At 39.2% G+C, this 13778-nt stretch overlaps 1 protein-coding gene across 1 annotated transcript in view; it reads right to left on the reverse strand.

The window, feature by feature from the left end:
- Nucleotides 1–13778, reverse strand: part of LOC101973070 (sodium-dependent glucose transporter 1B) — a 28876-nt gene that overhangs the window by 5162 nt on the left and 9936 nt on the right. The window lies entirely within an intron of this gene.

Genomic DNA, 13778 nt, shown 5'->3' on the forward strand with positions numbered 1-13778 from the left:
GACAAAAATGTAGCCTACCTCAGTTCACTCTCCATCTCCTGTCCCCTTTTTAAATTTTTTTAATAGTTGACAGATTATTTATTTATCTATATATCTATTTATTTATTTATATGTCATACTAAGAATTGAACCCAGCCTCACACATGCCAGGCAAGAGAGAGAAACCCCCAAGCTAGGATTTCTACAGCCCATGAAGCCTTGGAGATAAATGAGTGTGCAACTGCTTATATTCTCTTGGCTGAAGAGGAAGCAACAACCATTGCTGAAGCAGAAAAACTGTTTAAGCAGGCCCTGACTCAAAGGAATAAAAACAGCAAAGGCAGTGTTTGGAATTTCTCCCAATAAAATTATTACTCCATATACTATGAATCAAATTGATGAATTAGCTAATGAGTTAAATACTTGGGCAATAATCATGTGCAAATCTAATGTTTCATTTGATAACCACTTACCATCTAATATCCTTTATTGTCTTTTTGGTCATTGCATCCTGTAATTTTTCCAAAAATGACAAGAAAAACACCTATCATGAATGCTCCAAATATATTCACTGATGGGTCAAATAATGGTACAGCAGCAATAGTTACACCTGATCAAACTTTTACATTTTTAGTACCCAAACAATCAGCTCAAAAGGTAGAGCTTAATGCAGTATTACAAACTTTTGTGATGTTTAAAGATTCTGTATTTAATTTATTTTCTGATGGTCAGTATATAGTTAATGCTATAATATCCCTTGAAGATGTTGGTAGGATTTCCCCCTTCTTCTACTGTTTTCTCTTTGTTTTCCACTATACAAAGTTTAATCTGGGACAGAAAAGATCCATTCTTTATAGGACATATCAGGGCACATACAGGTTTGCCTGGAGCAAATGATTTAGCAGATAAAACTACACATGACATACATATTTTCTCTACACTAGAAGAAGCTATAAATTTTCATAAAAGGTTCCATGTCAATGCTAATACTTTACAAAAGCGTTTTAAAATAACTAAGGAACAAGCTAGACAAATAATAAAACAATGTCAAAATTGTGTGACCTTTTTACCACAAGTTAATCTTGGAGTCAATCCTAGAGGATTGATACCTAACCATATTTGGCAGATGGACGTCACACACTTGCCAGAATTTGGGAAATTAAAATATTTGCATGTTACAGTTGATACTTCTTCTGGATTTTTGATGGGCTCCCTTCATGCCGGAGAAAAAAACTAAAGATGTTATAGCTCATTGCTTACAAAATTTTGCCACTGTGGGCATTCCAAAACAGTTAAAAACAGATAATGCCCCTGGTTATACGTCTACCTCTTTTAAACAATTTTGCTCTTTCATTTGGCATTACTCATATAACAGGAATCCCATACAATCCACAGGGACAAGGCATAGTTGAAAGAGCTCATCAAACTATTAAAATGTACTTATTAAAGCAAAAAGACGGAATTGGGAAGGGGTATATATTCCCCAAAGATAAACTTAAAATAACCCTTTTTACTCTAAACTTTTTAAATTTGGATTCATCAGGACTTAGTGCTGCAGAAAGGCATATGTGTCCAAAAAATGTACATAAGCCCAAGGTACTTTGGAAAGATATTCTAACAGGACAATGGAAAGGTCCTGACCCAGTAATTGTCTGGAGTCAGGGGCCTGTTTGTGTGTTTCCACAGGAAGAACAGCAGCCGATTTGGATTTCAGAGAGATTAACTAAAGCGATTTCTACAGACCAAAAAGAAGATGATTTAGCTCAAATCCATAACAGCTGATATCCAAAACTCCAATTTGGCTATCCTTACATCTTCGACAGAACCAGGATGTTTTTTCAATATCTATTTTATTATTGCCCTTTCCCATATCATGAAGTTCTATTTTGTTTTCTGAGCTCATACAGACCTGGGTTAATGTTTTGCTGATCAGTTCTATTTTTTTTTTTTTGACTATAGAGTTTTTAAACATTGCAATGGAGATTTCACCTGTAAAAAGTTATAAGGCCTTTACTATTATGTTATGTGTTGTATGTATTATATTATGTGTGCACACTTGTGTTTTGTGTTATATGTTTGAATGTACGTATGTCCATATATCATATATGATGAGTGCTCATGAAAAAATGCATCCAAATATTTTTTTTATTCGCGTGATTTAAATGGTTTAATTTAAATTGGGTAAATAACTGTTAAGAATTGTTTTAATATGTAAACAAAAAAGGAGGTTAACAGATCTGTTTGTTTACTTTCACCTTTCCTTTTCATTATATTTAATAATTCTCTTCAATATAATGTAAATTGTTAAGAAAATTGTTTTCTTTTAGTGCCTTCTGGAATGTTACATAATTTTTTCTTTAGCCATTATTGCCAGAATTCCTATCTTCATCCCAGTGCCAGTGAAGACAAAGATAAAACTAATCTACAGTTTCTGCAATAACCATCACTGAACCGCTTACAGAACTTGCCTAAACTATGTGTCATTTGTATGCATTGTGAACTCACTTGTATGCATTGTGAACTATCTGTTGGTGCAGCGACTTGTGGTAGTGTTGGGGTATTTTTGCTGATGATATCATCGGTGGTACAATTTTTCCAACAAGAGCCAACAATTGGCTTGGTGTATCTTCCTCCCTTCTGCTTGTCATGATCATTCAGCTAAAATTTGGGGGCCAACAGAGGTGAGGCAAAGAACCTCACCTCCACCACCACCACCACCACCACCACCCCCCTGCTGGTACAAAGACCTCTCCACAGGTGTGGCTGTATACTGGACCGGTAGTCAATGACAGGTAAGATCCAATTACAATGGTACCAACCTAAGATAGGAGGCTGACGCCCTGAGGTCAGCTCATCCGAAGACGGGTAAGGACCATATGTAGTATTGGACAACCTAAGGCAGGCACGATCCCTAAGCCACATGCTTGTTGTTTAAACAGAGAGGGGGAGATGTTGAGAGCCACAGCTGAAGGGGCCCCAGCAAACTTCCAGCTGCCAGCAAACTTCCAGCTGCCGGCTGATGATTGGCTCACAGTGGCCCCAGCAACATCTAGCTGATTGGCTCCTCCACAGAGCTGCTCATTGGGCTGTTTCCCGGCCCTTTCAGACCACGGAGCTGCTCATTGGGGGACTTCTTTGGCTCTGCCCACGCGACCTAGCCAATCAGCCTCAAGAGCAGGAGGATTGTGGGAGGTGGTGAGTTGGTGTGGGTGAGAGGCTTGTGGAAGCCGGTGGTGGCAGTTGGGCTCTGAGGGTTTTTTTCCTGAGGAGCTGTTTTGCTTGGCATTTGTAGTTCTAAAAATAAAATTAGTTTCTTTTGACAAGTGGCTCCTGAATTGTGCCCAGCCAGACTGCGGCACACTACAGCTGAGCCATAACCCCAGCCCCCTCGTATTTCCCTTTTAAAAACTCAATTTTTAACAAATGCTGAAATTCTTGGAATACATTGTTTCCTATTTGAATAATACCTTAAAAGTACTAAAAATTAATAAGGATCTGGGGATGAACTCAGTGGTAGATTCTTTACCTAACATGCAAGATGCCTTTGGTTTGATCCCAAACACTGGAGAAAAATTTAATAAAACATACTATTAAATGTATTCTTTTTTCTTAAGAGAGAGGAGAATTTTTTAATATTTATTTTTTAGTTTTCAGTGGACAGAACATCTTTATTTTATTTTTATGTGGTGCTGAGGATCAAACCCAGCGCCCCGCACATGCCAGGTGAGCACGCTACCGCTTGAGCCACATCCCCAGCCCTAAATGTATACTTAAAATTGGTGTCTATATTTTAAAATATACTGCATGCACTAATATGAGAATTTAGATGTCAAAAATACAAATTATCAAAGTATTCTCATTTTTTATTTTAGCACAGCAATACTCCTGGTACATATAGGGTCATTTGGCTGAGCTCCAAATATTCCAGAGGGAACCAATGTAAACATTTCTAAATCTACATTTTTCTTCAAGGAAATTCCTAGCCATCAGGAGTATAGTTTGTAAGGCTTAGAAACTTCTACATACATATGAATAGATTGATTTTAACAATAAAATTTTCTCAAAGAAAATTATATTGTGAAAAATTAAATTTGTTCTAAAACTGTCTCTATATGTAACTATCATGGTTTGAATGTGAGGCCCCCCAGAGGCTTCTGTTAGTGCCAGAATGTTCAGAGGTGAAAGAATTCAGTTGCGAGAGCTGTAACCTAATCAGTCCATCCTATTCTGAATGGACTAACTAGGTGGTAACTAAGCAGAGGAGGCACGACTGGAGGAGCTGAATCGCTGGGGAAGTGCCCTGGAAGGGTGCATCTTTCCTGTGGTCCCTTCTCTTTTCTTTCTGTGCTTCCTGGCCCTGAGTTGAGCAGCTTTCCTCCGCTGGACTCTTCACTCATGATGTGTAGCATCATCCTGGGCCCAGAATAATGGAGTCAGCCATCTACAGACTAAGACTTCTGAAACTGTAAGCACCAAATAAACTTTTCCTTCTCTAAATTGTTCTTGTCAGGTATTTTGGTCACAAAAGCAGACAAAACAGTAATAAAGTATAATCTAATTTAATATGTCAACAAACTTTAACCTGAGAGTGTAATTTTTTAAATAAATGACCAATCACACATTGCACAATGTTCAAGTGTGTCCAAATAAGGTAAATGATAAGCTGAAAGTAATTATGCTATTTCTCTATGTATCTCTCTCTCTCTCTCTCTCTCTCTCTCTCTCTCTCTCTCTCTCTCTCTCTTTTAGTTATACATGAACACAATATCTTTATTTTGTTTATTTGTTTTTATGTGGTGCTGAGGATCAAACCCAGTGACTTACATGTAGGAGGCAAGTTCTCTGCCACTGGGCCACAACCTCAGCCACTGTAACTTCTTCTTTTTGTCTGTAAGTATTGCCTGCCTGTGTTGCTGAGTGGAGTTTTATTAAACTTTATTACTTCAGGGTTTTCTCAGTTCATGAATTGTTCTTTGCTCAAATAAACTGCTAAATTTAATAGGTCTAAATTTCTTCCTTTAATGGGATGGCATCAGATGAGGATCCAAAGTAGAAGTCCAGCGACCAGTGTCCCAGTATAGCAATAGCCATTCCCTGAAATAAATTCTTGCAGTAGTATGAGAATTTAAGGTCAAAAATTCACTGGTGGATTGAATCAATCGCCTTATGCCTGATCTCTCAAAGAAATTGGGGTCTCCTGTGAATTTTCTATTTAATGCAAGCTCCATAAATTTGCTTTGAGTTCTCTGACTTAATTTAAGCACTTTTTACTGAATTGAGACCAAAATTGAGAAAGAAGAGAAAGGATTTTCTCTTCTGCCACATGTTCCCTGTGTCAGTCACATTTTCATTGCTAGGACCAAAATATATAACAGGAACAACTTTGAGGAGGAAAAGTTTATTTTGGCTCAGGGTTTCAGAAGTTTAGTTGTTGGTGGACCAACGCCATTGCACTCAGCCCAAGGTAAGGCAGATCCCATCAGGGTGAAAGGGCATGGGGAAGGAGCGCTGGTTTTTTTAGAAACCATGTTGAGAGGGGAAGGGGCCACAGGGAAAATGAACCTTTCCTGAACATGTACCCGGTGACCTACCTCCTCCAGCCATACCCTACCAGCCTGCAGTTACCGTCCATTCAAACTAGGATGGACCAATTAAGTTGAAGCTCTTTAATCATTTCACCTCTGACTATTCCTGCATGAACACAAAAGTTTCGGGGTGATACCTCACATCCAAACCATAATATTTCTCCCCACATCCCCTAAAACTCACGTCCATCTCACAATGCAAAATGTATTTAGTCCATCTCCAAGAATGCCCATAGTCCTAGCACTTTCAATATTGCCCAAATGCCCAAGTCCAAAGTCTCTTTTGAGACTCAAGGCAAGCTCTTGGCTGTGAAGCCCCTGTAAGATCAAAAGCAAGTTAGATGCTTCCAGTATACAAAGGCAAAGTAAACATTTCCATTCCAAAATGGAAAAATAGGGGTATAGAAAGGAAGGGTGGGACCAAAGCAATACAAAAACTGAACTGGACGAACAAGTCCTGTAGCTCCTCATCCAGCATCTGGGGCACAGGGCAGTGAGATGTGATCTCCAAAGGGCTTAGGCAGCCCTACCGGTGTGGCCTTGCCAGTTGCAGCCCATACAACTTCTCTTTTAGTCTAGTTCTGTCCACAGCCAGCAGCTTTTCTTGACAGGTGATCCTTGTTACTGGCATCTCTTATTGAAACAGTCTTCACTCCAGTTTTGGGGTCACATTCACACCTTCACACGTCACTCTTAGAAACATCCTGCAGGAATTCTAATCCAGTTACATTTTTTCTGACCTTCCAAGTCTTCTTTGATGTCTCAGTGGAAACCTTAATGATCCCCTAAGGAATCCAGCACTCTGCATAACTGCAGAACCAGGACCATGTAGATAATTCGAAGGCGTGTCAACAGTTCAAGCAATAACTGGGCCCTCTAGGATCACAGCTGCCGTAGCCTCTGAGTGCCTGGATGACTGGGCATGGTGAAACAAGTTCCTAGGATTTTCTTTGTGAGAAGCATGCCTTTTTTATCTTTCATCTTTAGATTTTTCCACACTATGCGCACAAACAAGTTCCAAACCCAAGTTTGTTCCAGCAGCAACCTCACTTCTTGGTTCCATTTTCTATATTAGTCAACTGTTCATTGCTGTGACCAAAATATCCAACAAGAACAACTTAGAGGAGGAAAAGTTTATTATTGCTCATGGTCTCAGGAGTTTGGTTCATGGTGGACCTACTCCATTGAACTAATTGCAAGGGTCTGAAGACAAGACAAACCATCATGGCTGAAAGGTGTGGTAAATGAGTACTGTCTGTTGATGGTGGTCAAGAAACAGAGAGGGAAATAGGCCATAGGGAAGAGGAACACTTCCAAAGCACACACCTGGTAACCTACCTCCTTCAGCCGTGCCCTAACTGCCTGGTTACCACAGTCCATTCAAATTAGGATGAACTGATTAGGTTATAGCTCTCATAATCTAACAATTTTGCCTCCTAATATTCCTATATTAACAGAGGAGCTATAGCTATAGAGGAATACTTTATATAAAGTCATAACACTCTCCAAGATGTATATTTTTTTTTCTTCCATTTTTGATAGCTGTGGTTGCTCCAAACACCTCAAGGCTTCTTGGAGAATTTTGCTGTGGCTGCATTAGCTTTAGTTGCTGGTCCATCCCACACGACTCTTCCCCACAGACTCTGTGGATGACTCTACCCCTCTGAGACTACTTTAACTACCCCCATTTAAGTCATGAACTTGTCCATGACTGATAGGGTGACCAGCAACCTGACAGAGCAGGTTCCTGCTCAGGAGGTATGAGCCACCTGGGAAAATCAAAAGTCTGAAATAAATCAGTAAGAAATAAGACAAAGCCAAAAAATAGATTTAAAAAGCAAAGCACCTGATAGGTCTTCCAGTCCTGATAGGAACTGGAACTGAATAACTGAAAAAGGTCCTGATTCTTTATTTAAGGGGGAGTACATCAAAGGCAGGGATAAGGCTTCAGTGGGAGGAGTCTTGTTTGGGTGCTTGCTTCTCAGTGTGGCAGGGGTCATACATGACCCAGGGGTAAACAGGTTGATTGGCTTTTGGCAAGTTACACCCATCTCCAGGAGGCAAAAGTGATCGGTAGGAGCTTCTTCACAAAAACTGGATAGAGGTGGGAGTAAGCAGGCTGTTTGGCTCTTAGCAGGTCACTCCCATCTCCAGGACTGTGCTTGAACTTGAGCAGTGAGATAGAACAGGGCATTGACATGAATTGGGCATTTTCACATCAGTGGATACTGCCTGGGAGCTCCCCAAACCAGGCTTTCCTGACTAAAGGCTCCAACGTCACTCAGTTAACACATGGCTCATAAATGGCTTCTGGCACATGACTAAGCAGAAACTACAGTTAGCCAACACTTTCCCCTTACCCTTATTGGAGTAGTTCATGTGCTTCCTCCCCTTATGCTGCAGCAAATGTCCTAATAAAACCTCTTTAAAATGGCATTATATCTTGTTAATGCCTGATTTCTATCTCAAGCAGAGCAGTCTAAACTGGATATACTAAGAGCTGGTTGATTTCCCAAAGGCTCCTGGCCCTAAAAGGTGTCGGAAGATGGGGCTGAAAATGCTAAGGGCAGATAGCAGCCAGGGAGTCGTGGGGAGTGACAGAGCGCAACAGAGAGCGGCTACATCTGTTGGAGGAGTTCCAGAGATTTCCGACTAGCTGCTGGCTCCTACTGCCAGGAGATCAGCAACAAGGAAAGTTGCTAACACTTAAGGGAACTTGACTTTGCCTATTCATGATTTCTATCTGAATTGGGCAAAAGAACCCTCAGCTGACTGGTCACATCTTGGTGACCTATAAAGAGGACTTCCCCTTGAGAGGGCACAGAAAAAGATGACTGACAAGTGTAAAGGCCAGCACAGATCTGCCTGTGGACGACAAGTGGTCACCTGAATCATTGCTGCAAGACCAGCTTCAACTGCTGGTACAACTGTGTGAGCCTCCCTATCCTCTTCATGCGAAAGATGCAACCCCACCTCCATGTCCATGTTCTTTAGTCTTTCTTTCATCCCTTTTGCTCACTGGTGATGATTTTTATCACACTGCAGATATTTGTGGTGGCCCTGACTCAACCGCCCAGTTTGTACTGCAGACTGGTTTCACCATTCCAGCACACTCTGAGGCAGGCTCTAACTTGGTTTCAGAAGCTCTCTCTTGGATTACAGACTAGTTGTACCACTGCAGAGTTCTTCGTTTTGCTTTCTGAATTTCTCAGTTCTATTTGTTTTCTGGAACTCTGACTCTGGAACACATCCTGTTTAGTGAGCACCCATAACTCTTGTCTCTACACCTGTAAGAATCTGATATTTCATCTGTGTATACCAAGAAACTGGCTCTTGAAAACCCTGAGATTTCCATCTTCCTCCTCTCCTTTTGTTCTCCTGTGAGACATTTTCTGTCTTTCACTCCTGGTGTTCCAAAGCACTCAACCCTCAGGTGTCTAATTACTAACTGGGGTTAAGTCTGAGAGACTTAACGAAAAACAGACTGACTTTCTTTTGTGATAAAGCCTTGCCTCAATACAAACTAGAAGACCAAGAGTATTGGCCAGAGAATGGGTCTGTGAATTATAGCCTCAATCTTGTTATGGTTCAGATATGAGGTGTCCCACAAAAGCACAAATAGGAAATGATGCAAGAATGTTCAGAGGTAAAATGTTTAGATTGTGAGAGCTGTAACCTCACCAGTGAATTAATCCACTTAAGTGGATTAAAAAGTGGTAACTCTAGGTGGGTAGGATGTGCCTTAAAGAAGTGGGTCACTGGCATGTTTGGGGAGTTTATATTTTGTCCCTGGTATGCAGAGCTCTTTCTATGCTTCCTGGATATCTGAATCAAGCAGCTATTTTTCCACCAGACCCTTCCACCATGGTGTTCTTTCATGATAAACCCAAAGCTGTGGATCTGGCCAACCATGAACTGAACCTCTAAAACTATGAGCCAAAATAACCTTTTTCTTCTCTAAGTTGTTCTTGTTGGGTCTTTTGGTCACAGTGATGCAACACTGACTAAAACAATCCTCCATTCTGGAAAAGGAAAAAAAAAACGAGGAGAAATTTTCTGCATTTTGGATTTTATGAAATTGTGTCAGGAGCCTAGGCTAAGCAACTTCTGTTGGGTCTCTGTGACAGTCTTCAAGACCACTAGGCCTACTGACCCAAACATGAAGGAAGTCATAAACATTGGAGTCAGGGACCCCAGACTCCATTTTTTTTTTAACCTGGATAGAGGAAGCCAGAAAGGATAGGAGAGTATAGAAACAAATATGACTTGTGGCTGTCTTAATGCAACCACTACCTCAGGGTAACCCAAAATATGACAGAAAAGAGCCTTGGCACCTGGGTAAAATCATATTTTAGGATGTAAGGTCACTGGAAGAGGGACTGCCCTGACTTCCCCAAGAAGGGGTCATGTTACTTGGAGAAATAGTAAGTAAGATGTATGTAATAATGGCAGCTATATCTTTTGATTGACCAAGTATCTAGAGCTCTTGATTAAGTAAAACCTGAAGAACAGCCACATGCTATAAAAATGGTTCAGTAAAGAGTAGCTAGCCTCTTCAAGGCTTCAAATTTTACAATTATTAAAAATGGATCAATTAGGTAAATATAAAGGAGATAAATATTTATAAATATAGGTAATATATATATAAAACATCTGGGTCATTCTTAAGTAAGCCAAAATACTGAATATCAACTGGTAAAAATGAATTCAAAGTACTCTGGGCTTCTTAAAATGCATAAAAAGACAATACATATGGTTCTGCTCAATGTGTTAAAATTCTAACTGGCTTGAGTAATCTCATGTGTGAAGAATACAAAAGAGTAGCTTCAGCTGTTTTTGGATGAAGACACTGGAAAAAGGTCAAGTATCTCACCTTATTGGGGAAAAGAGTAATTTTGGAATATTTGTAAGGATTATTATCAAAACATGAAAAAATAGGGCAGTAAGAAAAAAGTAAATTTTAAAAAGAGATATTGAAAAGTTACAGGCATGGGGTTTATTTTTTATTACAAAGGTCAAAAAGGAAAGGGAATACATATGGATGGGAAAGGATTTTGAATGAGGGCAAAATCAAAAGAGTTAAGCAAAATGTAGAGGGTCTAAACAAGTCACAGGAGGTTTGTAAAGCATTAATCTTATGAAAAAAACTGCATATGTGATCAAGCTGGCAATAACTAAGGAAAATTATTTACAAGTATTCTTTTTTTTTTTTTTTGTAATGGCGTTTGAACCTAGGGGTGCTTAACCACTGAGCCACATCTCAAGCACATTTTTTATTTTTTATTTACACACAGAGTCTCACTGAGTTGCTAAGTGCCTTGATAATCTGCTGAAGCTGGCTTTGAATTTGTGCTCTTCCTGCCTTAGCCTTCTGATTTGCTGGGATTACAGACATGCACCACTAGTTATTTACAGGTGTGTGTTTTTTAAAGTTATTGATGGATCTTTATTTACTTTTATGAAGTGCTGAGAATCAAACTCAGTACCTCACACATGCTAGGTACTAAGCTATGACCCCAGCTCTATTTACACATTTTAATCCACCAAAAATCTAATGGTCATGTCATAATGCTGTCAGTTAAAATTGTTATCCTAAAATGATAAATACAATGGAAATAACTAAACTGTCTTGTCAAGCTGCTGAACTTTCTTGCCAAAATTCTTTCCGTGGCTGTTCTAAGTCCTTTGTCATCCACAGTTTTGACTCTTCCCTAAACTGTTTATAATCAGGGTCATGGAAGGTCACTAACAATTACTCTCAGATGCAGCTTTCTGATAAGACTAGACTTTTTTGTAGACAAATTGGGTTTTCTCCAGTAATTTGAAATTGGGATAATTGTAACATATTGGATGCTGACCATCACTTACAGGAAAGATGGGATCCAACTTAAAATGGACCAAAGGTTGGTGGAACAGGCATTCTGGGTATTCAACAAACAAGACTTGGAGGCTAAAGCCAAGGAAGATAAAAGGACTAAGAGGACAGCCAGGATTTTGGTCCGAACTCTCCAAGGTTAGCAGGACCCAGAGGGTGACAAGACCCCTCTAAAAGAGCCCTGAAAATCCGGGAGATACCCAGCCTCCCATTCAGAGCAATTGTGAGGATCCTAGAGACTAGAATCCTAAAGGTACCCATTCCGCAAGAGGAGAGTCATTGGGGAATGCAATATCCCCAGTGCTTTCAAGGAAAGTCACATTGTCAGTTAGACTGGCTCATCCTGGCAGATGACACAATTGGTATAGGAAAGGACTGAGAGTCAAGAGGCTTTTCATAAGGCTTTCAAATAACCCCCAGGCAGCCTGAAGTGTCCTTAAAAGTAGAAGGACAGAAGTTGATTTTTGGTAGATATAGGGGTCTTGAACACCTGGCAGGCAAGTATAACCAAAAACAGGTGTATTTTTTATAGGGGGGTGGGAATCCAAGAATAATCATATATGGACTATTACAAGGAAAAGAGTGGTCTTTTAGTGTTCGTTATCATGTTTTCATTGGATTAATTGATATAGCAATAACCTAATTACAAAAACTATCAGAGAATTGTTTTAAACTGGTATTTAGATAAAGTGTACTGAAAGCATTATTCACCAATAGTAAGATAACTTATTTAAATAAAATTCTAAGTTTCATGTAAACGAAAATGCAGAAGTCATATAACCTAGCCTTCTTATTTTAGGAATGAGAAGCTCAGATTCAGAGAGGTTTCTTGCCTAATGTCATGATCTAGTTGTAAAAATAAAGTACATTATAGCAAATTTTGTTAAAACACAATTTTGTTGTCCACAACAAAAATAAATGACATAGGAAAAGAATAAGACAAAAACTAGCTAAGGAAAGTGATATATGCAAATTAGGTGAATGTTTTTTTAAAAATCACAGTTCTAATTTGGCTAACAATGGTTCTTAGCCTAAATTACACTGTATGTTAAAATAACCTGAGTGTATAAGACATCAGTGCTGACAATGAATAAGGGCCCCTGCCTAGACCTCTAATTCCCCAGGCCTGTTAAAACTCTGGGAATAGGCCTTGGCTATTGTTTCAGAACACCCCTTTTTCTAAAATTTCTAAGTTACAGATGTGGGTAGAGAAATTGTGAAAAGTGAAAATGACAAGGATTAGGGTAAGGTCAATTTTGAAAAATTAAGCCAGAAATATGAAGGTCCTGAACTAGCTTTTAGGTTAATAAAAATGGAAACAAAGGCAAACGCAGAAAATTATTGCAGATGGGAAATCTGTAAGTCTTAGCAGCTGTTTATTTGTAGATTTAAGATTTAAAAATTTTTCAAATGGGAAAATGATAGTTCCACTAATTTTACTCATAGGTGGGTAAAATTAGTTTTGGTTTGATGTTGAGTAAGATGTAGAGCTCTCTTGGGAGAAACATGGTGCAGGTAGGGCTGACAGCAGATTGTTATGAAGGAGGCCTAAAATTCAAGAAAAGTTAATGATGGCCTGTCATCCACATGGGAAGGACAAAAGGCTAGGGGCAAACCTTGAAAAATTACCTGTATGTAGGGGACAAAGGGAAGACATACAATCAATAAATAACAGGTGACCAAAAAGCATAGACATTAAAAAATTGGCATGTTTTAGAATCTAAAAGAGGAGGCTTTTAAAATGAAAACTAGCAACATGTCAAAAGCTACAGAGACTCTCTGGGCCTGGGGTTGTGGCTCAGCAGTAGAATGCTCACCTTGCAAGCGCAAGATCCTGGGTTCGATCCTCAGCACCACATACAAATAAATAAGTGAAATAAAGGTCTTGTGTCCAACTACAACTAAAATATAAATATTTTTTTAAAAAGCTACAGAGACTCTCAACTCAATTTAATGGAAAAGATTTAAATAAAAATGTAAAGAAAATCAGATGGCATGAGATTCAAAACTAAGTGGACAGGACATATGACGAACCCAGACTAGTTCCATTTTAAGATTGGGAGCCATCTCTTCACAAAGTCATGAAAAGTTAATTTCTGTTTTACTACAAATTACTGCAATTTCTAAACTTGTGTGGAATTCCTGCCTGTGCCTTGAACTCACCCATGCCTGGTTTTTCCTGACCAGATAACAACCCTCTTTGAAACCTCAGCAGCACCTCATAAATTCTGATGTTAGGATCTAAAATTATTCCCTACCTTGAAATGTTAAGCCATGTAGGTCATTAACCTATTATCTGCCTTTATATTATGCTTGTCAAAATCCTGTTAGCTATAAGT

This window comes from Ictidomys tridecemlineatus, chromosome 8, assembly GCF_052094955.1.
Source record: "Ictidomys tridecemlineatus isolate mIctTri1 chromosome 8, mIctTri1.hap1, whole genome shotgun sequence".
NCBI lineage: Eukaryota > Metazoa > Chordata > Mammalia > Rodentia > Sciuridae > Ictidomys > Ictidomys tridecemlineatus.